General features: G+C 35.0%; 1 protein-coding gene across 5 annotated transcripts in view; it reads left to right on the top strand.

Annotated features, from left to right (window-relative positions):
* The window catches only part of ASPP (Ankyrin-repeat, SH3-domain, and Proline-rich-region containing Protein), a 645170-nt gene that overhangs the window by 358603 nt on the left and 262883 nt on the right, over positions 1-23684 (top strand). The window contains exon 1 of one of the 5 annotated variants that reach the window (XM_023158286.2): positions 16039-16236. The exons of the other annotated variants lie outside the window; for them this stretch is intronic. The gene's annotated coding sequence lies outside the window, so the exon portion shown is untranslated. Of the gene's footprint in view, positions 1-16038; positions 16237-23684 lie in introns of those variants that run through there. 5 annotated transcript variants of the gene reach the window in all.

Raw genomic sequence — 23684 nt, 5'->3', positions numbered from 1 at the left:
ATCTTATGTTGAGATTGTTGATGAGTGATAGCTTATAACCAGTTGATAAGATCTATATTATCTCCTGAAATTGATAACAGTGTCGTCTGCAAAAAGGTTCATGAAATCACAACCATGGATGGTGTCTATACTATTCAGGTAGATTAAAAATAATATAGGTCCCAAAACACTCCCCTGAGGTACCCTGAAAATGCCATCGCGAGATGATGACACTGGATCCTTTATTTTGGTTACCTGTTTGCGTTGTGATAAATAGAATAGTCTTCGACAATGGTCTGGAAGTGAAATTCGGGCCTATGCAGAGGGTCAAAAACTGTATAATTACAGATAAGGTTAAATGAATTCGATTTAAGGTTTATGGCTGATATTATTATGTAAAAATCAAATCTATCACTCTTATTCCAAGAGATATACAGAAGAAAAAGAAAAGTTGGGTTTACATCTGATTGAATTGAATAATGGATTTCCAAAAACCAATTTGCATTGTTGCTAATACTTTCAGTGAGCTGTAGAAATACGCTGAAGGAAGTATTTCTTTGGCATTTAAAATACAGATCTGTGTCAACTTTTGAAGTCAAAATCATGCTTAATTCATCTGAATCCGTAAAAATACTTTTTGGAACAGTTTCAAAACGTGACCAATATGATGTTACTGAATTAGTTTCGCAAAAACTCTGTTACTAGAACTAGACAAGTCAGTTAGCTCAAGATTTCGTTCAATCTTCAAATTAAAGTTAATTTCAGTTGTGAAAGATTTTTTCCAGAATGGAACTTACATTATAAAAGTTTCTGATGATATCAGAACTACCTAACTGTGATGATATGTCCAGGTAAACATTCAACAATCCTGTTTACATTTTTCATAAAGAATCTGATGAAAATAGTGAGATAATTTTGTTCTCACCATTTTGTATTCGAAAGCTAAACAGTTTTCTTCCCTGAAAACCTATGAAAATATTCCTTTTCCAATTTGAATGATTTATTATTTTTTCAATGTTTCAGAATATTCGGAGGACATTAACTCCAACTGAATTTGAATTATGTGACATCACCACATAATGAATAAATAGTATGTAATTTTTTTAAAAGAAGTTTCCCAAAGAATGGATGAGAAATTGAAATATGATTCAGTAGCCTACAGAATACTTGGATCTTTCATCACTTGCCTTTTTTTAAGTAATATAAAGTTCATATAAATAAAAAAATCCATTAATGAGTGAAAAATATATTATATTATACGTATATTATGAATGTCATGTAGTTCGTGTTGGTTAGGTAATTGAGACACGAGTTTATTTTGGAATAAAATAGCAGATGTGACAGACTCGTATGAAGATTTTTATCACAATAATAAAATTGATCTTAAATCAATATAATCCCGGTCGAGTAATCTTACATCTAATAACAAAAATATCTTGAAAGAAGATGACCGTAAACGTCTTTTTGATCATGAAATTATGCATTGAATTATAACAATACAAATCGTTTTGAAACACTGAAACTTCTGGTATTCATATCCATCTACAGTTTGAAGTATTATATGACTATTTTTTGAAATTTTTTGTCCTTGTTTTCATGTATTTTTTGGGAAAAAGTGTTGTTCATCAGTAGAACTCGTTATTCTACACAGATACTAGCAATACGACTCGGCTTCGTTAATTCTAAACAGGAGTATACCTATATAATCAAATATTTTATTTTAATTTGGATATGTGGTATATATGTACCTAAAGACGTGTGTGTGTGTCGCTTCTGTTTGGAAAATGATGAAACAGCAGAGCATATACTTTGTGCCTGCCCCGCTGCAGACCGAATCAGGTTTTCAGAGTTTGGTAGAACCAAACCTCTAACATTTCACCTGAAATATCATTCATCATAATACACAGATCGACTTCTTTGAGAAGCTGGGTTTATTTGGTCGAGTGTGAATAGGTGTGAGCCACAATAAACCCTTGCGGGTTGCGGTGGAGTTTTGACCTAACCTAACCAAAAGGCGACACAAACAAAAATGCTATCTCAACCTCCGAAGTGATTCACTACGACAATCAAAAGTGATGCTATTGCAAACTTCTCATTACCACTGCCACATTGATTTGTGAAGCCGCTTGAATTTATTTTCTCGCGCGATAGTTTTGATTTTGAGATAATTCCTATGATATTGATTAGAATTGTGTAGTGTACTGGGTAAGTTTTATGCGCATGACATGCTCAATTCATTAATTTATCAAGGATCCATCTGGTTACCGTCTACGTAGCTCTTCTAAAGCTATCCTTGAAAGATAGACATATGCAATTACGGACATTTTTGAAAATCTATAGAAGAAGATTAATTGATAGTGAATCGTTGTGTTATATTTCGAAGGGATTTAGGCAGATTTCTGGTAGTTTTTCAGCTTATCGCAACATACGGACAATTCAGTCCGTAATTGACAAACTGAAAAAAAAACAAATAAATGTGATGATGGATATCGAAGGAGACATCAGGTACTTTTCGACAAGAAACTTTCGGCTTTCTATTGATTGTTTAAAACGTTTCCAAAAAAATGACGATAATAATTTATCCATATTTTTTGTTTAATGATGGTGGAGTAGAAAGAAAAAAGTTTTTTTTGCAAAAAAGTTATTTCTCCTAAAAAATATACATTCTCCTTTTAACTTTTCAAGGTAATTTGAGCATTTTCCAATTCACCCCACACAGTTTTTTTTCCAGAGTATTGAATACAAATCGAGAAATTGGCAACATCTCACCACAATTAAAAGTGTGAATACGAAATGTATATTATCGCATGGGTAGAACTGGGGCACGGCTCACCCACATGCTATTGTAGTCTTAAAAGGCATTAAATATGTATCATTATAACAATCTGCTGTTTCTCTCCTGAAAAATTCACTTTTTGATTGTGTACGTGTGTTAAACTAGGCTCTGTGGAATGCCACTTTGACCATAATGAAGAGGCTGAGGAATAGGAGTGGTTTTGACTTTGTGGAAATTTATTCAAGAATGTGAATAAATTTTGGCTTGAGATTAATCGGAACGATTGGGTAATCGCTTTAGGGTTGTGAGTGGGGAGAAACACGTAGTGCTAGGTTTGTTTTATTGGAGGGCAATTGCCTGGCCTCATGTTTCTCTGTTAAGGAAATGAAAAGTAATAACTTATTGACAACGGATTTAAAACAGAATTTGATTGAGTCACAAAAATAAAATTGGTCCTAATTCATCAATGAAATGTTCAGTTACTGAATTGGTTCAATAATCGAACTACGAAGTAACGTTTCGATTTTATATTTCTCTAAAAGTGTGGTTTGGTAGTCCCTAAAGTTTTGGAGTAATATGCCAAGTGTAACTTGAATTACTCATGAATAGTGGACATTGGTCTACAGTCGAGATCGTGTCACTATGAATGTAGGAATGTTTTTGTGGGTCATGCTTGGCCTACATACAGAAAGATCTCTTAAGAATTGGTTCAGTTTACCATCCATGATGGTGGTGTTGGAAGTTCAACCAAAGGTATAGATTTATTGTGTTTTAGTTTACTGGAGCAAACTGGTGAGACTAAATTTCAATGGTGTTTGGTGTACAAATTGAGAAATGAAATATAACGGGTGATTTTTTAAGAGGTATAGGATTTGATTTTCGAAACAACACAAAAAATTTGAAATAATTGATGAAATCTTTATTGAAATCGATAGAACGATCAATATAATTTAATGTTCGAAGGCGATTTCAGATGCAAATGTTATCCGCGGCTCCGCTTTAGATGGCCCATGCGCAAGGTCCAATTTTGGCACACTCTCTCTAACATATCGACCGGTATTTCACGTATAAATGCTTCAATATTGGCTACCAGAGCGTCAGTCGTTGCTGGTTTATCCCTGTAGACATGAGCCTCAACATGACCCTACGAAAAATCATCCAAAGGCGTTAAATCACACTATCTAGGCTGCCAATTGACGGGCCCCAAACGTGAGATAAACTGTTCACCGAAGGCGGCTCTCAATTGGGCCATTGTTTCGCGTGCCGTGTGGCATGTGGCACCGTCTTGTTGAAACCAGTTTGGGCAACAAAACGTCCTCAATTCTCACACGGTAGCACTCGCCATTCACAGTAACGATTTGGTCATTATCGTCTTTGAAGAAGTACGACCCGATGATGCCACCGACCCATAATCCGCACCAAACAGTGACTTTTTTAGGATGCATCGGTAGCTCTTGCAATGCTTGTGGTTGGTCTTCACTCCAGATGCGGCAATTTTGCTTGTTAACGTATCCATTCAACCAGAAATGAGCCTCATCGCTGAACACAATTTTTCGATAAAAATGTGGATCTTCCTCCAACTTTGCCAGCGCCCATTCACCAAATGGTAGACGTGGTGGGAGGTCCTGTGGCTTCAATTCTTGCACCAGCTGTATCTTATAAAAAAAACTAATTAACACAGTTTATTGCATGATTTTCATTATAAATGTCACTATAATGTCCAATTATAGTGAAAATCATACAATGAACTGTATTGATTAGTTTTTTAATATGGATTTTCATCAAGTATCGGCCAGCTCTATTCAATTGTATCTTATAAGGTTTTACACCCAAATCCTTTCGCAAAATTTTTCACGTAGTGGAGTAACAGAGGCCCAATTGCTGCGAATGGCGGCGAATCGACGTTTCACGGTCATCACGAACACTGGCGGATACAGCCGCAATATTTTCTTCTGTCCTTATTCTACGTATGCGTGTTGGTGGTTTAATGTCCAATGATGTAAACTGGGTTCGTAATTTAGTCACAAGCTTCCGAAAAACTTCCTCAGTAGACCGACAAAACTGCCCATAAATTGTAAGAAGTGCACGATGCACTTTCTTCACCGAGCATGAATTTTGATAATCAAAATTCAATAATTTGCAAGCGTTGTTCATTCGTAAGTCGATTCATTGTTAAATTATAGACCAAACTGAACAAGTTTGACAATGACACTAGACACGATTCACGCGTGATCTGTCAAAAACAGTGTTGCCAAAAAGATACCAGCAAAAAAATCACTCATTATGTCAGTCAGTATTCGCATGAGAAGTTTTTTCGGATACACTTTTTCTGTTTTTGTGATAAAAACATTTCATGGCCGATCTGAATAACAAAGTATTCATCTAAAAATATTATACTGTGCACTGGTGGAATCACGATTAAGGTTTGGTATTATTTCCTGGGGATCTGTAGCAGCCACACACCTGAAAAAACTAGAAGTTCTTCAAAAAAGAATATTGAAAACAATATATAATAAACCCATGAAATACCCCACAAATGATCTGTTTAAAGAAACACGAATACTGGATCTGCGTCAGATATATGTATACAGCCTAATCATTTATACTTTTAAAAATAAGCGAATTCTACAGCAAACAGAACGTACTCACGAGACGAAGAACAAATCCAAAGATATAGTGCAAACAAACTTTTGCAAGAAATCGGTAGGACAGAGATCCTTTTCTTATCTCACCTGCAAAATATTTAATTCATTGCCCGATATATACAAAACTTATATATATATATATATATATATATATATATATATATATATATATATATATATATATATATATATATATGATGAGCTGTTTTCTCGGGTTTCGCTCCGTGTTCTGTGTATTTTCTCCCCATAAGGATTATTTTCACAACGTTTCGGCAAAGTCTCATTTGCCATCTTCTGGTGATGTCTGGTTTTTTCAACTAGACTGGTCTAGACAGTCTAGTTGACTAGACTGTCTAGACCAGTCTAGACCAGTCTATATATATATATATATATATATATATATATATATATATATATATATATATATATATATATATATATATCATATACAGTCCATAAATCCATAAATTTATATATGAATTATTCTATTTATATCATTCAATTCATGTTATTTAATATATTTCATGTTACTCGTATAATTTTGATATTGTATGTTATCATCTTATCTTATTTTATCTGTTTGTTAGTTGTCTTCATTTACTCACTCCATTATTTACTCGTAATCCATGTTATGCATTAATATCATTAGCTCTACTTGATTTATTTCATCTGCGTATTTTTATTATTCTGTCTGTTGTATATGTTTGTTACTTATTATTTTATTCATATTTTTATATTTACATTTATATTTATATATATTTTCATATTTACAATTTTATTTATATTTATTTATATTTTTTATATAAGCTGTAGTTATAGAGCCGAAATGTTTACGACTATACTTTGTGTAACCAAATGACTAGGAAACATATGTCACCAATGGGTTCTCCTGATTCGTTTGGTTACAATTTGTGCAAACGTTTAACATCTTGCTAATTTTAATCAATACTTTTGTTTATAAGGGACATTATGTGAATGATCTTTTAAGGACAAATAAATTCATTTATTATTAAAAAAAAAGAAATTAATATTTCGTTTATCTAGCAGCAGGACCATGCTGAAATTATTTGAGTTAATCACCTGCAGACCGCGGTTTCGAAGTATTACCTCGAATTTTCGTTCCATAATCTATTCGAAAGTCTTCAACTTTTCATATCTTGAAGGAAAAATGGTATTCATAGTGAACATCAATTATCTAATCCATATTTCTGAATGATTCAAAGAGGCAGGAAAATGGGAACGACGGTGAAGAAAGATGTAAAATATTACAGTGCGCTTGTAAGTGAGTAATTCACAGAACATGAATATTCGAGCCTCACGAAGAAATGGAATTTCTTCTGCAGCGCTACTCCAAGCTGGAATATGTTAACGGCACCAGACACTCAAATAATAAGATTTCGAATCTGAAGTCATTCGAGAATGCGTCAGATCGCGTTGTGGTGAACGATGAGTTGTTGCCGTACATTATATTGAAAGGGGTAGCGAACTCCCTTATCCAGAGCTAGGATTTCCATTGCAAATGACGCCGCCTGCCGTTCGAGTTGTGAGAACAGCCTGCTAGATCTAATTCGAACTCGAATTAAAATCGGTTAAGGAAATGTAAAATATACGACGCCGTTGTTTATGTTCAGGGGGTTCTTCCCGTGAATGGGATTCTTGGATTTGAATAATGGTAATAAACGGCGTGGGGACAATACTGGCTGATTTATATGGTGGTGTTTTTGTTTTAGTGGGGAAGGGATAGATTAGGTGGGTGAAGGCGGTGTGATTTATAGAAATAGGCGAGTATTGGGGGGAATTGAGATTTACCCTGTAACCAAGAGAATCCTGTGAATTGTATGATTACGAACAGGCAATGAAATAGATTTCACCCATAGCTGACAGAGACTGAATGCACATTATACGTTACTTTACTGTAATTGATGACAAGACAGCACATAATATTTTAATGAAGAGACACCTAAAAAAGAAAAGAATTCAAAAATGAATAGCTGAAAATAAAAATTATATCAAGCAAAAACCTGAAATGAAATAACAGAAAAATGAAATACAAGTAAAAATAGAACAATTAAATAAAAATCAAATAAAAATGAAGAAATGAAAAAAGAAAATAAAAATACAAAGTTGAGAGATTCCAAGCCACGTTAGTTCACGACGTTTCGATTGTTGGTATCTACAATCGTCTTCGGGTGATGACTGGACTGATTCGTCCGAGAGATGACTATTTATAGGTCGTTCGAGTACTTTTACTTACCCCCGCTTTCCATTTTTCGCTTCTCTGGTTCTGTGGGAGATGACCGTTTGGCGGGAGTTGGCCATTTTTCGCATGATGATGGGTTTCCATACGTTGCGAATCTCTACGCTAGCTTGGCCGAATACGTTGTTGGACAACATGTATGCGGCTTTCTTGAATTTTCTCCTAAACCAATGTTCATATCTGTGTATGATCTCAGCTTGGGACCACTCGATGCTGTGTTGATGGGTCCAAGCATGGTCTGCTTTTCCTGATTTGCCGGTTCCCCTCGCTGTGTTTCTTGTGCTCGGCAATGCGAACATTCAATGGCCTCTTAGTTTCACCAATATAGGATTTTCCGCACTCACAGGGTATCCGGTACATGTAATTCTTGGAATCGCAGTCCGCGTTTGGTGGCCTGGTTTTCGTGAGGCTGCTACGGATAGTAATCCATGATCTGAAGCAGGTTCTATTGTTGTACTTGGAACCAATTGTTCTTATCCTCTCCGATAGTCCTCTGATGTAGGGAAGTGCAAGCACTGGTTGTGACGGCTTCTCTTCCTTGCGAGGCTCCTGCTGTCTTTTAGCCAAAGTATTTTCTACCATCGCTTTGGAATAGCCATTCCATTGACGATCATTTTTGATGATGTCTAGTTCCTTCTCGAGACCTTCCTTCGTATTACAGAGCCCGAAAGCACGGTCTAATAGAGTCTTGATGATTCCCCTTTCAGTCGATTGATGGTGGTTGGATTCGTGGTGCAGATACTGTCCCGTGTGAGTGGGTTATCGACATACAGATATTTCCCACTTAGTGTCGGTCCTCTTCACCAATATGTCTAAGAATGACATTTCGTTGTGGATTTCCTTCTCCATTGTGAAAGTGATGGAAGGTCTCACGCTGTTGATGTGTTTCAGGAAGGCGTCTAGTTCAGTATTCCCATGGTTCCATATTATGGTGTCGTCAACATATCTCAACCAGACTCGAGGTTTCTTGTGGGCTTCTTCAATGGCCAGAGTTTCAAACCACTCCATATATATGTTGGCTATGACTGGTGAAAGTGGCGGTCCCATTGGCAGTCCCTCATCTTGTGTAAATAATACGTCCATAAGTTGGAAATAACAGTTTCCTATACAGCATCCTAGTAATTCCATATTTACTTCTATAGGTAGATTTGTTCTTTCTTTCAGGTTTCCGTCTTCGGATGATTTGGAGTGCTTCTCCGACTGGAACGTTGGTGTAAAGGCTTCCCACGTCGAAACTAATTAGTTGATCTTCCTGTGTGACTTCAATTGACCCTAGTAGTTCGACAAACTGCTTTGAATTCTTCACAAAAGACGATGTTTTTTCTTGTATTGGTTGTATTATGGGAAGTAGAAATCTAGACAAGTTTTGAGTAACCGAATCTCTGGAACTGATGATCGGTCTAAGCAAAACGTCCTTCTTGTGGATTTTGGGTAGTACATTCAAGTGAGGGGGCTTACTGTGGTGCGGTGTTAGCGATGATCTTTCCTTGTTCATAAAATAGACTTGGTGTTTTTTTTTAAATCTGGTACAACTTCCTTTCAATTGATGCAGTAGGGTCCCGTACGCTCTTTGTACGATCTTTTTGTTCAATTTTTATATTTTCACTTGTATTTTATTTCACTGTTATTTCATTTCAGGTTTTTGCTTGATATAATTTTTATTTTCAGCTATTCATTTTTTAACTCCTCTCTTTTAGGTGTCTCAGGGATTTCAAATCATTTTATATATCAGACAATGGAAGTCCGAACTGCTGAAATTCATCATTAGAGTGTATTGTCCACGTATAATCGAATATATTTCACACATCATAAATACTTGTTGGTATACTCAAACGCATTTTTCCATGGTCATGTGGTAAGGCAGAGTTCAGTTTGCTGTCTTCCGTTCAATCAGGATTTAGAAATGGTTAGGGGCTAGTGGACACACCTCTATGCAGGATGTGTGAACAGGAAGATGAAACTGTGAGGCCTGTCGTATGCGAATGTCCAGAGTTATCGTCAATAAGAGAGTGTGTGTTCGGCGAGTCTTGTCCTACACCTGCCAATATAAAGGAGATGTCTCTCAGAGACCTGTCCACCTCCCTGGAAAGTACAGGATGGACGATGACCTAGGAGGACAACTCCTTGGGAGGACGTACAAAGGGTCACATGAGGCCTGAGTATTGTGGGCCTACACTCACCCTCCCTACTCTACATATACAGAAAATATTAGAGCTACCAAATGGAAGATTCTGGTACAATCCAGCATCGCCTGGTGAGATACCATTGCAATGGCTTAGGCAGCGTGAAGTTGCTTTCGAGCTAACATATCGATGCTGTGCCGGCTGTTTCCGGTTTTAACGGGGGGAATAAAAGAAAATGTTGCATGATGGTACTCCAAGGGTGGAAATACTCTGGAGGTAAATTAGCTCACCAATCGGATCTCCATCTGGGGGCTGACTCGAGAGCATTATCCTGCAGAAGTTATTCGAAAACCGCTATTTCTGACAGTCAGCAGGTTCCCCCCAACATTAGTCCACAGGAAATTAGCATGTTAACTGCAGATGCTAAGAGGACCACGAGCAACTTCAAAACCGATTTTTGCAACTTCAGAGGACTCAACTCAGATATAAACTCAGTGCACCAACATCTGCAAACAAATAGTCCTCATATTCTTGTATTCACAGAAGATCAAAACTTGACCTTCCTCTTGAAGATGGTCACTTGGTTATCGAAACACGTGTCTAGGTGTTGAAATAACGGTTTGGTGATGGGAAAAAACTCCAGTAATAATCATTACTTCACCAAAGGTTCCAAACAGTGCATCACAAAACCAACGCAATTGTTAGATTTTTCATTACTTGGTAGGTCCAGTGTAGTACGCTATACTTTAATTTCGGTTACGTTAAAAATACAAGGGGTACAAGGAACAGTCCCTTAATTTTTGGCCGCATGTTACACCCTGTATAATAAGTAATAACACAGTAATTTTAATAAAAGCTTGCGGTAGCTTGCTGAAACACCTAAAAATGGCATACTTCAATGTAGATCTAATTTTGTTAGTAACTCAAAAAATATTAATATTCAAGCAATTTTGAAAAAACTAGTTAAAGACGAGGAAATTTACAATAAAAAAAGTCCCGACTCCCGAAAGTGTATCTCCATTATTTATAATTTTAATTTGACGTTGAAAATAGAGTTCCGCGCGGCTGTTACGGCATGCGCGCGCTGCCGCTAAAGAGAGTTTATCAGAAGAAATAATTTTTTTATAACATAAAATATCATTTTAAAATTTTGAAAAAAATCAAGTATCCTCTTAACACTTGAATGAATCGAGTCATGTAGAAAAAAAAGTTTTATCACTATATTCAAAAAGTTATTCAATTGTTAACTAACAAATTTTTTCCCAACCTCCGTTGGCATAGATAATGGGATAAAAAGTATAAATGATTGGCCTAAAAAATTTTATAATTCGTGGAGCCTTTTTGATATATATACTCCATACGATCCTGCGATAAAAGTTTATAAAAATCTATTAAGTTTTTAATTATGATTTTTTATATCTATTGCAAAATGAAATATCTAAAAATTGTTGATGATTTTTTTTCAATTGATATTAGCCAATGTTTGTTTTCATATTAAACAATGGCAGTTACTAACATAGGATATGAATTTTTTACGTAATTTGTTTATTGAATTATTTTAAACAAATAGAGACATTCAATATTTTTGAAAAATTGTTTTCAGCTATTTTGTTGTCTAGAGATGATTATGATTTTTTTTTAATATTCCTAATTTTGATTTTTATTTATTTAAAATCGATTTTTTTTATATTTCGATTGTTTAAATAATTAGTTAAGAAATAATTTTGCTTATAAAAATCATAATTCACACTTTTAAATAGTTTGTCAGAAAAAAATGTTTTATTTATTATTTAATTGTTTATCAATTTAACAATTTGTTATAAACAAATATTGATCAACATTATATTTTTTTTTCTGAAGCAGAAAATAATCATAAAAATAGGTAAATATAAAAAAGTGTCATAAAAATTATTGATTGATTGATATTAGAAAGTATTATAATAAATAAAAAAAATTTTCAAGGCACTTTTTTATATATAGCTGTTTTTATAATTTTTTTCTGCTTCAGAAAAAAATATATAACTTTGGTCAATATTTGTTAACAACAAATTATTTAACTAATAAACAATTAAATAATGAATAAAAATTTTTTTTTTCGTCATACTATTCAAAAGTGTAAATTATGATTCTTGAAAGCAAAATTATTTGTTAACTAATTATTTAAACTATCAGAATATAAAAAATCGATTTTAAACCTCTAGACAGGGAAGTATCATGATAACTGCAGTTGCTAACAGTCCCACGAGCAACTTCAAAATCGATTTTTGCAACGACAGGGGACTCAACTCAGGAATAAACTCTGCAAACAAATAGTCCTCATATTCTTGTATTCACAGAAGATCAAAACTTGACCTTCCTCTTGAAGATGGTCACTTGGTGATCGAAACACATGTCGAGGTGTTAAAATAACGATTTGATGATGGGAAAAACTCCAGTAATATTCATTACTACACTAAAGTTTCCAAACAGTGCATCACAAGACAAGGAACCCTGTATAATAAGTAATAACACATTAATTTTAATAAAAGGGGAACGGTAGCTTGCTGAAACACCTAAAAATGGCATACTTCAATGTAGATCTAATTGGTTTTAATTGCTCTGCCGCTAGGTAATAGTTACGAACTGATATGAATTTATGTTTTTGTCGTGTTTATAATTTAGTGTGAATAATAACAGCTTTTATCGAGCACATTGTTTTCTCGGCTGCTTGCTTATTACAAACGCCATATCATTGACAGAAATGATTATATTTAATCATATGTTACGGAAAATCGGAAAATAGATATATAGTGACTTTCAACGACCTTATATCGATTTGTTTTTATTTTTTAAAAAACACATGAGGGTGGAAATTCAACTGGTAAGATATTTGATTTTGGTAAAACTATTGACTCCAAGACTGAAGGATACATGATTGATACGTTATTAATATATGTATGGTCTTCCAAGAGGGACTTCCGAACTTTGAAAATTAGTTGACATTTATTCAGTCTGTTTTGCCAAATCGCCATGGACGGATAAAGCATTCAAAAAAACGTACGAAAAATAAAATTATTCCACTTTCTATATTTTTTTACTACTTTCATTTGTAACTAACGTTACTGTAGTTTTATCCTATAATGACAATTTCAAACTGTATTAGTCCTTATAGGATGAAACTAGTTTCATTTCTCATTTTTTCCGAAAAAAATCATTGAATGAATCTGAATCTTCTTCACCTGCCTAACTTCCTCTTTGACACCCTGAAAATATTATTGTTAATACAATCCATTGAACTTTGAACAGAACATGATGGAAGAAACAAATTATATCGATTCTCTATACCGAGAGCGACAGCCGTCTAGGAAACTTCCACAAAATTCCACCTTTAGAATTCAAGTTGCTTCAGCTTTTTTTTTATTTCAAGTATCACGCGAAATGAAGCCATTAAAGTACGAAGTATAGAAAATCGATTTGTTTCTTGACGACTTTCCCAACTGCACTGTGTGAACTCGGGGCATTTTTAGTCCGAGAAATACACGGAGACTTGATCCAGTCAATTTAGTCAAAATTAGGTAAGTATCTCGGAATTTTAGATACACAGCTATGAGCTCGTAGAAACTTGTATTTTGGCATCCTAAAAGTTGTCTCAAAACCTACCTATGGTCGGTAGACTATTGAAATCCAGGGTACGAGGTCACAAAAACCTCACACTGTCACTTTGTGACAGGACATCACAAAGGCTTCATAGCGTACTTAAGAAATGAAATTCCAGGTGTGCTGGCTGAACATTGCGTCATTTATAAGCAACATTTGGTTGCGAAAAATTTGAGTGAGCGCCTCTCTCAATCTCTGCAATATATCATCAAAGCAGTCAATAAAATCCAAAACAGCTGTTTGAATGACAGATTATTTAATCAGCTTCCAGTTGCTAATAATGAGGATTCCAACCGATTGCTATTTCACACAGAAGTGCGTTGGTTATCAAGAGGTAACTGTCTGACTCGATTTTACAATCTATTTGACTCTGTAATAGAGTTCTTGGGAAACAAAGACAAAGGATTGCATGACAACCTCATCACTTCAAAGAATGATATTGCGTATTTGGCAGACCTGTATAAATTATCTAATGATGTCAGTCTCCAACTTCGAGGTGACGACTTGTATTTGATTAAAACAAAAAATGTCATTGCTGTTTTTGTAGCCAAATTGCTCTTATACAAGAATAATATCGGCAGACGTGAGCTTAGCAATTTCCCTAATTTGTCAGCAGTATCCTTCAACAACGACGACTTGCTTGTTTACGGCCAACAGAACATTTTAAAATTAAAATACCGGACTAGATATTGGATCCTTTTTCAAATGTCAACACAGCAGGATCACCCCAGCTGGAAAAAGAACTCATAGAAATAATAACGAACGAGGAAATAAAAATAAAATAAAAAAATGGATACCGATAATTTTGGGTTCATCCCGCAATTGTTCCTTGGATTGTAGTCCATCGTTCAACGATTTTTTACAGCAGTCCCATCATCGTATTTGTGTGAACGTGGTTTTAGTGCTGTGGCAACGTTGCTAACTGAAAAGAGAAATCGGTTGCAGATTACCGAACGCAGTGACTTACGGCTGTTTTTGAGTAAATTCGAACCTGATATTGACAAACTTGTTAAAAATCATCCAATTTATCCTTTCCATTAGATTAGTTTTGAAATTCAAATTGAAATGTTTATTTTAATAACATGAATACAAGTTTTCCTAATATTACAAAATCGTGTTTTACATTACCCTCATCAGAAAGTCTTATTTTCACATGACAGACATAATTTATTTATTAAAACAATGACTGCGATTGTCATTTTTAAGGTGTAGTAAAGTAAAAAAATTTGGGGGGCGCTTGAAAATAATTAATTCTCGAAGAGGGCGGTAGACAAAATAATTTTGAGAACCTCTGATTTAAAGTCAACAGGTAGTCCTACTCGAAACACGCCATATAAATTTTACTAATTATTGATAACTACATATCTACCAATAATTTGCATTTCCTATCAACTATATACTTATATCTCATTATCAAGAAATTATCTTTAAAGAGTCGGCTGAAAAAATGTTAAAACAAAAATATAGTCATTCAAAAGTTTTGATGAATTGACGTATCAGTGATACATCAAGAAGATTACTTCGACCACGCCACTGAAGATGACTGCCGCAGTTGCAGTTGAAACGTTTGGAGATCGTTACTGAAAAAACCATGGCAAAAACCGGAAAGCAACCACAAGATTGATGCCAGCCATTCTATATTCTACATTCTATATTCTTCATTCTATATTCTATATTCTATATCCAATATTCTATATTCTATATTCTATATTCTATATTCTATATTCTATATTCTATATTCTATATTCTATATTCTATATTCTATATTCTATATTCTACATTCTATATTCTATATTCTATATTCTATATTCTATATTCTATATTCTATATTCTATATTCTATATTCTATATTCTATATTCTATATTCTATATTCTATATTCTATATTCTATATTCTATATTCTATATTCTATATTCTATATTCTAATTCTATATTCTATGTTCTATATTCTATATTCTATATTCTATATTCTATATTCTATATTCTATATTCTATATTCTACATTCTATATTCTACATTCTATATTATATATTGTATATTCTATATTATGTATTCTATATTCTATTTTTGTGAAGGCATTATATTAAAAAATAGTTTACATTTGGATACATTTCAGAAATGAAAGCAATTCTTCATTTAAAGATCAGATTATTTAGAGCAATAGCCATACCATATCGCATCGTTTCGTTTTCATTACTTTGTCGGCTTATATCGAATGCACAAATTGATGAAGTATGTGTATTCGTTTGCGATTTCTCGGACCAATTTATTAGGTATTTTCATTCGAGGAGATTATTGTCACTGATGACCAACCGATAATGAAATGTGTCGATATTCGTCAAAACATCACTTTAGTTCTGCGAGGAATCCATTTATGAAAACATTTACTGATTAAAGACGCACCAGTTAATGATACTGCGCTGCGTCCCGATTGAGACCAGCAGCGGTAAATCACAGTTGCTGCGTTCGTTGACGAAAATAAAATCTCGTGTTTATTATTTCGTAACTGGAGATGCAGTCTGGAGTTTTGAGGGTCCAGAAGTGGATCACGTGACCCGAGTCTAAATATATCACTGAAAACCGTGGAAACATAAAAACATGTCCAGTTTATTCGCCAAGTGATCTCGTCTGTATGTGTCTCTGTCTGAAATGTTTCGAAACGTCTTTTGGAAGTTTGTCTATCAAAAGTTGTTTTTGTTGTTTTGGTTCGGATCGTGAAGTTTTTAATTGCTGTGGTGGTTGTGCCGCGCTTCAATATTGGACTCGAGGTTTTTTTAAGCGATATACTTCAAACTCTTTGTGCATTATAGAGAGAAAGCGGTATTTTTATAACGTCAACTCCAAAGGAGTTTTTCAGAAGTGCCTTGTAAAAAAAGATTTTAATTGATAACTACAAGAGTAGACCTGGTCCCTACAGTGAAAATAATTATCTTCATTTGTGAACATGCTCGTTACTTCAGCATACAGGGCGAGCCAATGAAAACAAAACGAGAGAAAATTCTCACAGCTGGCGTATGAACAAAAAAATTCTCGGATCATTTTATTTTTATTTAGAAAAGGCAATATTTCGAGCTTATTAACAATTTTCCCGCTTCCATTCTTTCAGTAGGGGCGGTTCAACCCTTCAATCATAAATGAAATGAAGGGTCAAGTGACAATTCTATTGAAAAATCTTTGATTTATCTCTTCACCGTTACCTTCAATTTCATTTCAATGTACGTGTACAAACAATTGTTATGTATGTTTGTAACTCTCAAGGTCGGGATCTGTATTTGACAGAATTATTGATATTATTGCTTGATCTACTCGCGGGCAGATGGCGCTGTATGTAACCTCCTTGATATATAGATATTATTGCTTTATATATTCGCAGGCAGATGGCGCTGTACGTATTCTCCTTGATATAATTCGAACTCATTTTACATATATTTCTTTATTTGAAAAATTTTTTTTTTATTTACAGGCGCGCCTGCTTTTTTATGTGTAACCATCGTTCGTGAACCTGCTGCCTAGGGCTTGGTAACTGATTTTCAGCCCCCCCCCCCCCACCGGAATCGGAAAAAATCAATGGTCATTTTCCTAAACAATATACGGCTGATTGATCCCAAAAGATAGAATAAATACTGAAAAAACACGCTTCTATAGCATACGAAACTAAAAAATGAAAAATAAATATAGTTTAAAAAACTAAAAAACACATCGAACTAAAAAGTTCATTTTTTTAAAATAAGCTTAAAACAATGACGAATGAAAAGTACTAGTATTATTGTGAAAAAAGCGTGGGCACTTTGTGCCATATTTTTTGTATATCAAGCGCCCGTCGCTTTTTTCACAATAATACTAAAATTTTTCGTTCGTTATTGTTCTAAGCTTACTTTAAAAATATATTATTTTTATCATTTTGGTTCAATGTTAGTTTTTCAAACTATATTTATTGTCTCATTTCCCGTCTTTATTCCATCATTTGACAAAAATCCTTTGGTGCATATCCATCCAATGTGCACTGATACCAGACAAGCACTATTAGCCTTGAACAGACAGCGTGTTACCTCAGGGCTAGTACTAGAGTGCCACCAAGATTTAGCCAAAGCCTCGGTAGATAATAACATTATCCTGAGGTGGGTTAAAGGGCACGACAGGAGTAAAGGTAATCGCATTGCCGACTCTTCAGCCAAGGAAGCGGCTGGACTAAGAATTTTAGGACCCAGTGGAACCCACGGCCTGATGACTTCCACAATTGCGGAACTAGTCAAATGTTACACCCATGCTCAATCTTTAAAGAGATGGGATGAAATCAAAGGATGTAACTTTGCCAGGATCACCCTTGGAGACCCCAGGAAGCTGGCGCCGAAGTTATATCTGGCGATGACCAAGAAAAGTCTACGCTGAATAGTAGGATTTCTGACTGGCCACTGTCAGCTAAGGAAACACCTACATAATATGGGGCTAGTGCCCGGAGTTATCGTCAATAAGAGAGTGTGTGTTCGGCGAGTCTTGGCCTACACCTGCCGATATAAAGGAGATGTCTCCCAGCGACCTGTCCACCTTCCTGGTGGACGATGACCTAGGAGGATGTACAATGGGTCACATGTGGCCTAAGTGCGTGGGCTTACACTCACCCTCCCTACTCTACAGATACAGATACAGATATCCATCCGATCTTCAGTATACTACGATCATCTGAGCAGATCCCAATTTTCAGGTAACTCAGACCTAGAATTAGGAATGAATTGTTTGAAAAAATTCTGGTGGTCTGGTTCATCCGCCGTTCGTGAAGCTATTTTTTCTTTAATCTCCCGAAATGACTGTGATAGAGATTCAAAATATTCTATATTCTATATTCTACATTCTATATTCTTTATTCTATATTCTATATTCTATAATAAATAATATTCTATATTCTATATTCTATATTCTATATTCTATATTCTATATTCTATATTCTATATTCTATATTCTATATTCTATATTCTATATTCTATATTCTATATTCTATATTCTATATTCTATATTCTATATTCTATATTCTATATTCTATATTCTATATTCTATATTCTATATTCTATATTCTATATTCTATATTCTATATTCTATATTCTATATTCCATATTCTATATTCTATATTTTATATTCTATATTCTGAAATATGGCTATCAGACGTTCAAGTCAGCTAGTTTTTATCTTTCTTCTCAAATGTCGTGAATGGAAGTTTATTTCTAACTACTAGATGGGCTGAGTAGATCGCTAACACATAGCGTTGGATTATATCTGACAGGTCTCAGTGCAGAAATATTCCTGCACTGTTTTCTGATAGGTGTCAGTCAGGTGTAGTCACGTGTAGGGACTTGAGACTGACCTTAATGAATTGTTCCTTCACATGATTTAAACCAAGATTTACCAAAAACATGTTTTTTCGTGTTAGGCTACGAATTTTTCAGAGTCCAACTGTTGGACTACTGGACAACTGTCCAAGTCAAGTTATATTCAAATACAATTTGAATATAACTTGCTCAGGCTCAGGCAATGTAGGAGATTGGATAATTTACGCAAGGACAGGACAAAAAAGATTCATGGTTAAAAAATTACTTCACGCCATCTCACCATTTTTTTTCATATTCAGTTTCTTTCATTTCAGTTTCTTTCATTTCAATTTAACTTTCCTGCTATTACTGCTTCAACATTTATTTTCTCGTTACTTTTTTTCGTCAGCGAGTCAAATTATTGTTATTTCATGACATATTCACCGCTAACGTTAATTAAACACAGCAGCCAACGATCATCAACTCTCGCTCGTAAATATTTCGGTCGTAAAGTACAGGTGCTGTTTTCTAGTCGAATGAACTAGAACGGTACGCTTACATGTGGTGTTGGGTACAACGAGAATATAATAGGTGATAATTTTTCATGCTCTACATGAAACAATAAATTGTTTTTCGGTCTTTTGTTCATTTTTCTCATTGCGGTGCAGCCGTGTTATTTCCGCATGAGCTTTTTAAACGAACAACTGGTCGGTGTTCGTTGGATAATTGTGCTTTCAGTGGGTTCATTGGAAAATTCTACAAGTTTTTCATATTGAATGCTTTCGGTTCTCGACACCGATAATGTTACAGTTCATCTTAATTTTTTGTCCCTCCTGGGTTTTTTCTGGTTATTTCAATCACCAGTCAACGATGAAGTTGAATTAATTGTGGTACTGTTTCCTTTCACCGAAACTTTCCAATGAAAAATGGATAAAAAATCACAACAATTATAAAATCGTAATATACGTTTCGGTCTCACATCAAATCGCTTACTGAGTTTCACTAGTTCGGACTTCCATTGTCTACTATATAAAATGATTTGAAATCCCTGAAACAAGTAAAAGAGAATAATTAAAAAAAGAATAGTTGAAAATAACAATTATATTAAGCAACAATAAACCTGAAATGAAATGATAGTGAAATAACCTACAAGTAAAAATACAATAATTGAATAAATAAAAATTAAAGGAATGAAAAAAGAAAATAATAAAAATAAAAAAGTGTAGAGATTCCAAGTCACGTTAGTTCACGACGTTTCGATTGTTGGTATCTACAATCGTCTTCGGGTGACAGTCATCACCCGAAGACGATTGTAGATACCAACAATCGAAACGTCGTGAACTAACGTGACTTGGAATCTCTACACTTTTTTATTTTTATTATTTTCTTTTTTCATTCCTTTAATTTTTATTTATTCAATTATTGTATTTTTACTTGTAGGTTATTTCACTATCATTTCATTTCAGGTTTATTGTTGCTTAATATAATTGTTATTTTCAACTATTCTTTTTTTAATTATTCTCTTTTACTTGTTTCAGGGATTTCAAATCATTTTATATAGTAGACAATGGAAGTCCGAACTAGTGAAACTCATCACGAAACATTGTCAATCACCTTCAAACAAATCGCTTACTTTTCTCAACTTTATGATGTAGAATCAGAAATGAATCAAGCTAGAACATGATCGAGTAGAAAACTTCACAAAAATATTGATAAGGTTAAACAAAAACTTCAGAGCACTAACAAAGCATTCTGTCGGAACAAGACACAAAATCAAATTCGAATGAATGGAAGTTTTGAATTCAGGAAAAAATATGTCTAAAATGCTTTTTCCTGGATCAATCTCAATCAATAAAAATTCGAAAAGTATGAATAAGAAAACAGACATCTCCTTAATATTGGCAGGTATAGGCAAAGACAGACAGATAGGCAGACATTTTTATTGATCATAAAATCACCGATTAACATCGGGTTGACAGGTCATAAAACTTGAAAATACAATTCAAAAATAACATTGCAATAGTAATAATATGTCATATACGACAACATAGAAGTGCAGGTAAGCATTATAATAAATAGTAAATGTTTAAAGTGCATGGATTTTGACAGAATAAAAAGAGTGCATCAGCTCAACTCAGTTCATATTGCAGAGAGAGGAAAATTCCTGAATGTTATAACATGTATTCGTAATCAAAAACGACTTAAGACTATGTTTAAATTTGGCCAGGCTTGTTATAGTTTTGAAATCGTATGGTGAAATGTTGAAGTACTGCATACCAGCGTAGTCTGGCGATTTTTAATAACTAGAGTATTTCACCTTTTGCAATCTGAATTGATTTTTTTGTCGTGTTTGGTAGCCATGAATATCGCTATTATTATATAAATGAATACCAGTGAAAGTTAATAATTGCTTTGTTCTGAATACTTCTTGGCAGGACTCACGATAGTCTAGTCTGAACATAGCACGGATTATTCTTTTTTGTGCCAGAAAAACTCTGTTACTGGAAGTTGCTAGCCCATAGACTAAGATGTTGTAACTAATGGTCGAGTAGACGAGGGCATAGTAGACTGCGATTAGCCCTTCTTCGTTCAGGCAGCTTTTCAGGTTATTTATGGCAAAGTATTGTTTATTTAGTTTAGAGCAAATGCTGTTAAATTATTCGTCATCTGGAACTATGCCTGAAAAATTGCATTTGGAATTGAATAGGAAACTATATTGTCTGAATGTGATATTTTGGTCGATTATGAGATCTACACAGGGTCTGTGGAATCTTAGTAGTGTTGCTTTTGAGTGGTTCATCATTAGGCGATTTTGGTGACACCATTCATCGAAGTCGTGGAGGACCTTTTTTGTTTTAAATATCACTTCATCTTCGTTTATGCTAGATACGATTATAGATGTGTCGTCTGCAAACATGAAGACTTCGCCGTAACTTATGTAGCCAGGTAGATCATTGATGTATAATAGAAAAATCATGGGACCGAGCACACTTCCTTGAGGTATTCCCAAATTAACCAGGTATTCGTCTGAAATTCCATTATTCACCCTCACAATGAGTCTTCGCCCATGTAGGAATGACTGAATCCAATCAAGTATATTACCTCGTAATCCTATTGCTGATAATACTGACAATATAAAATCAAAATTGAGGCTATCGAAGGCACGCGAGAGGTCCAAAAACAGTCCGAGAATAAACTCATTTTTATCCATCTTTTGTACAAAAGAAGTTGTTGCCGTTTCGGTTGAGAAGTTTTCCCTGAATCCGTGTTGACTTTGATTCAGTATATTGTATTTTATAAGAAAACTATTGATTCTTTTGCAAATACCCTTCTCTAATACTTTTGAGAATTTACTGAGTAAGACGATGGGTCTGTAGTTGAGCATTGAGAGCAGACAGTTTCAGTCTAGAAGGAAAATGACCTAATTCGAACGAGATATTTAGTATCTCAGCCAACAAGGGAGCAATATCAGTGGAGCATTTTTTCAGAAGGGATACCGGCACCTCATCTTTGCTTGTTGATTTTTTATTTTCCATTGCAGCTATAATCTCTTCTATTTCGGTTGAGGAGAATGGTTGAAATACAAATGAGTTGCTTACTAGGCGCTTGGAAGTTGTACACATTTCAGATAGGTTGTTACCGAAATGAGATTGGACTCGCCGAATCTCACGGTGGCCTCCGCGAAGATTTTGGAAGGTACAGCGACATTACTGTCGTTGCGCGGCTTCTTCAACCTTCCTGGGGATCCCCTAGTGGAGGTGTTCAAGTGAGGTCGCTTTCCTGCAGGGGCAGCCGGTTCCTTGCCTTTATTCAAGGCGGAGCTCTTGGCTACCGCCGCGCCGCAGAAAGTGCTCTTGCTGTTGGAGGTGATCTGCTATGTCCAGCCTCATTCCAAGAGGTAAATTGGGGTGGACATTTCTGTTCCTCCCCAGCCACCGCTTTAGATTGAGGTGAGCACTTCTGTCCAGCCTCGGAATTGGTTTTTGCTTTGTTGTTTCTGTTGTTTCATTAATGTGTGTTCCCACGAGTAGCAAGGGAAGAGTTGGTCACCTCTGGCAGAGTCCCGCATCACCAGAGGTAGGCTGATTACAATGAGGTTTCGCCCAGTTCCCCAAGGGGATCGTTCGTGACCGCTTATCACCCTGCGGCCATTCAGCTGTCGGCACGATTCCTTACACCTTACCTTGGGTAGGTGTAGGGAATCGTCCAGGTGTTTTAGTTCCCCATACCCTACTTATTTCTATCACTGACCAGGAGTCCGGCGACCCATTCCGTAAGGCAACATTGGCTTCCCGGACAGGGCCTCTATCCGCCACCCGGGGACGCGCCCAATAGGTAGCCTAACCCATGGGATTTTCAAGGGTTGTTAAGCTCATCTAACTTGTTAGTATTGTTCATATTTCAAGCTCCTTTCCATCGTGTTTTGATTTCAGTATCTTGAAGGAGACGAAGGCTGTATAAATAGAGTTAGTTTTTCAAAAACGTATTGTTACAATAATGAAAATTCGTTTGAAGAACATTTTAAACAAATAGTTACAACTCAAAACTTCAGGTTTCCAACTTCAGAACTGAGGAAATTCAATACAATCTTTGAATCTCTATTTTTCTCCCGTGGGGGTGGAAATTTCTGATTCCCTTGCTCGATGCTTATTTACGCTATACAAAGAACCTACCTGCATATTTCAAGATTCTAGGTTGAGTAGCTTTGGCTGTACCTCAATATAAGTGCAGGCAACAGCTTGTAATTCATGTTTTTAGTTTCAAAATACAGTAACTAAAAAAAAATTTCGGTGTATTTATTGACAATAGGCTGAATCTTGATGAACACCTCAAACAACTCGAGAGTAAGATCTCCTGCGGATGTTATGCAATTAGAGTGGTTTGAAATGAGTTGGTTTCCATATCGCAAAGACCGTTTACCATGCACTTATTGAATCTCGACTAAGTTATGGAACACCTTTTTGGGTA

Source organism: Leptinotarsa decemlineata, unplaced genomic scaffold (assembly GCF_025532065.1).
Source record: "Leptinotarsa decemlineata unplaced genomic scaffold, Ldec_3_MD MMD2_tig00026336_RagTag_RagTag, whole genome shotgun sequence".
Lineage (NCBI taxonomy): Eukaryota > Metazoa > Arthropoda > Insecta > Coleoptera > Chrysomelidae > Leptinotarsa > Leptinotarsa decemlineata.
The sequence above is the reverse complement of the archived record's forward strand: the minus strand, read 5'-3'. Positions and strand labels throughout refer to the sequence as shown.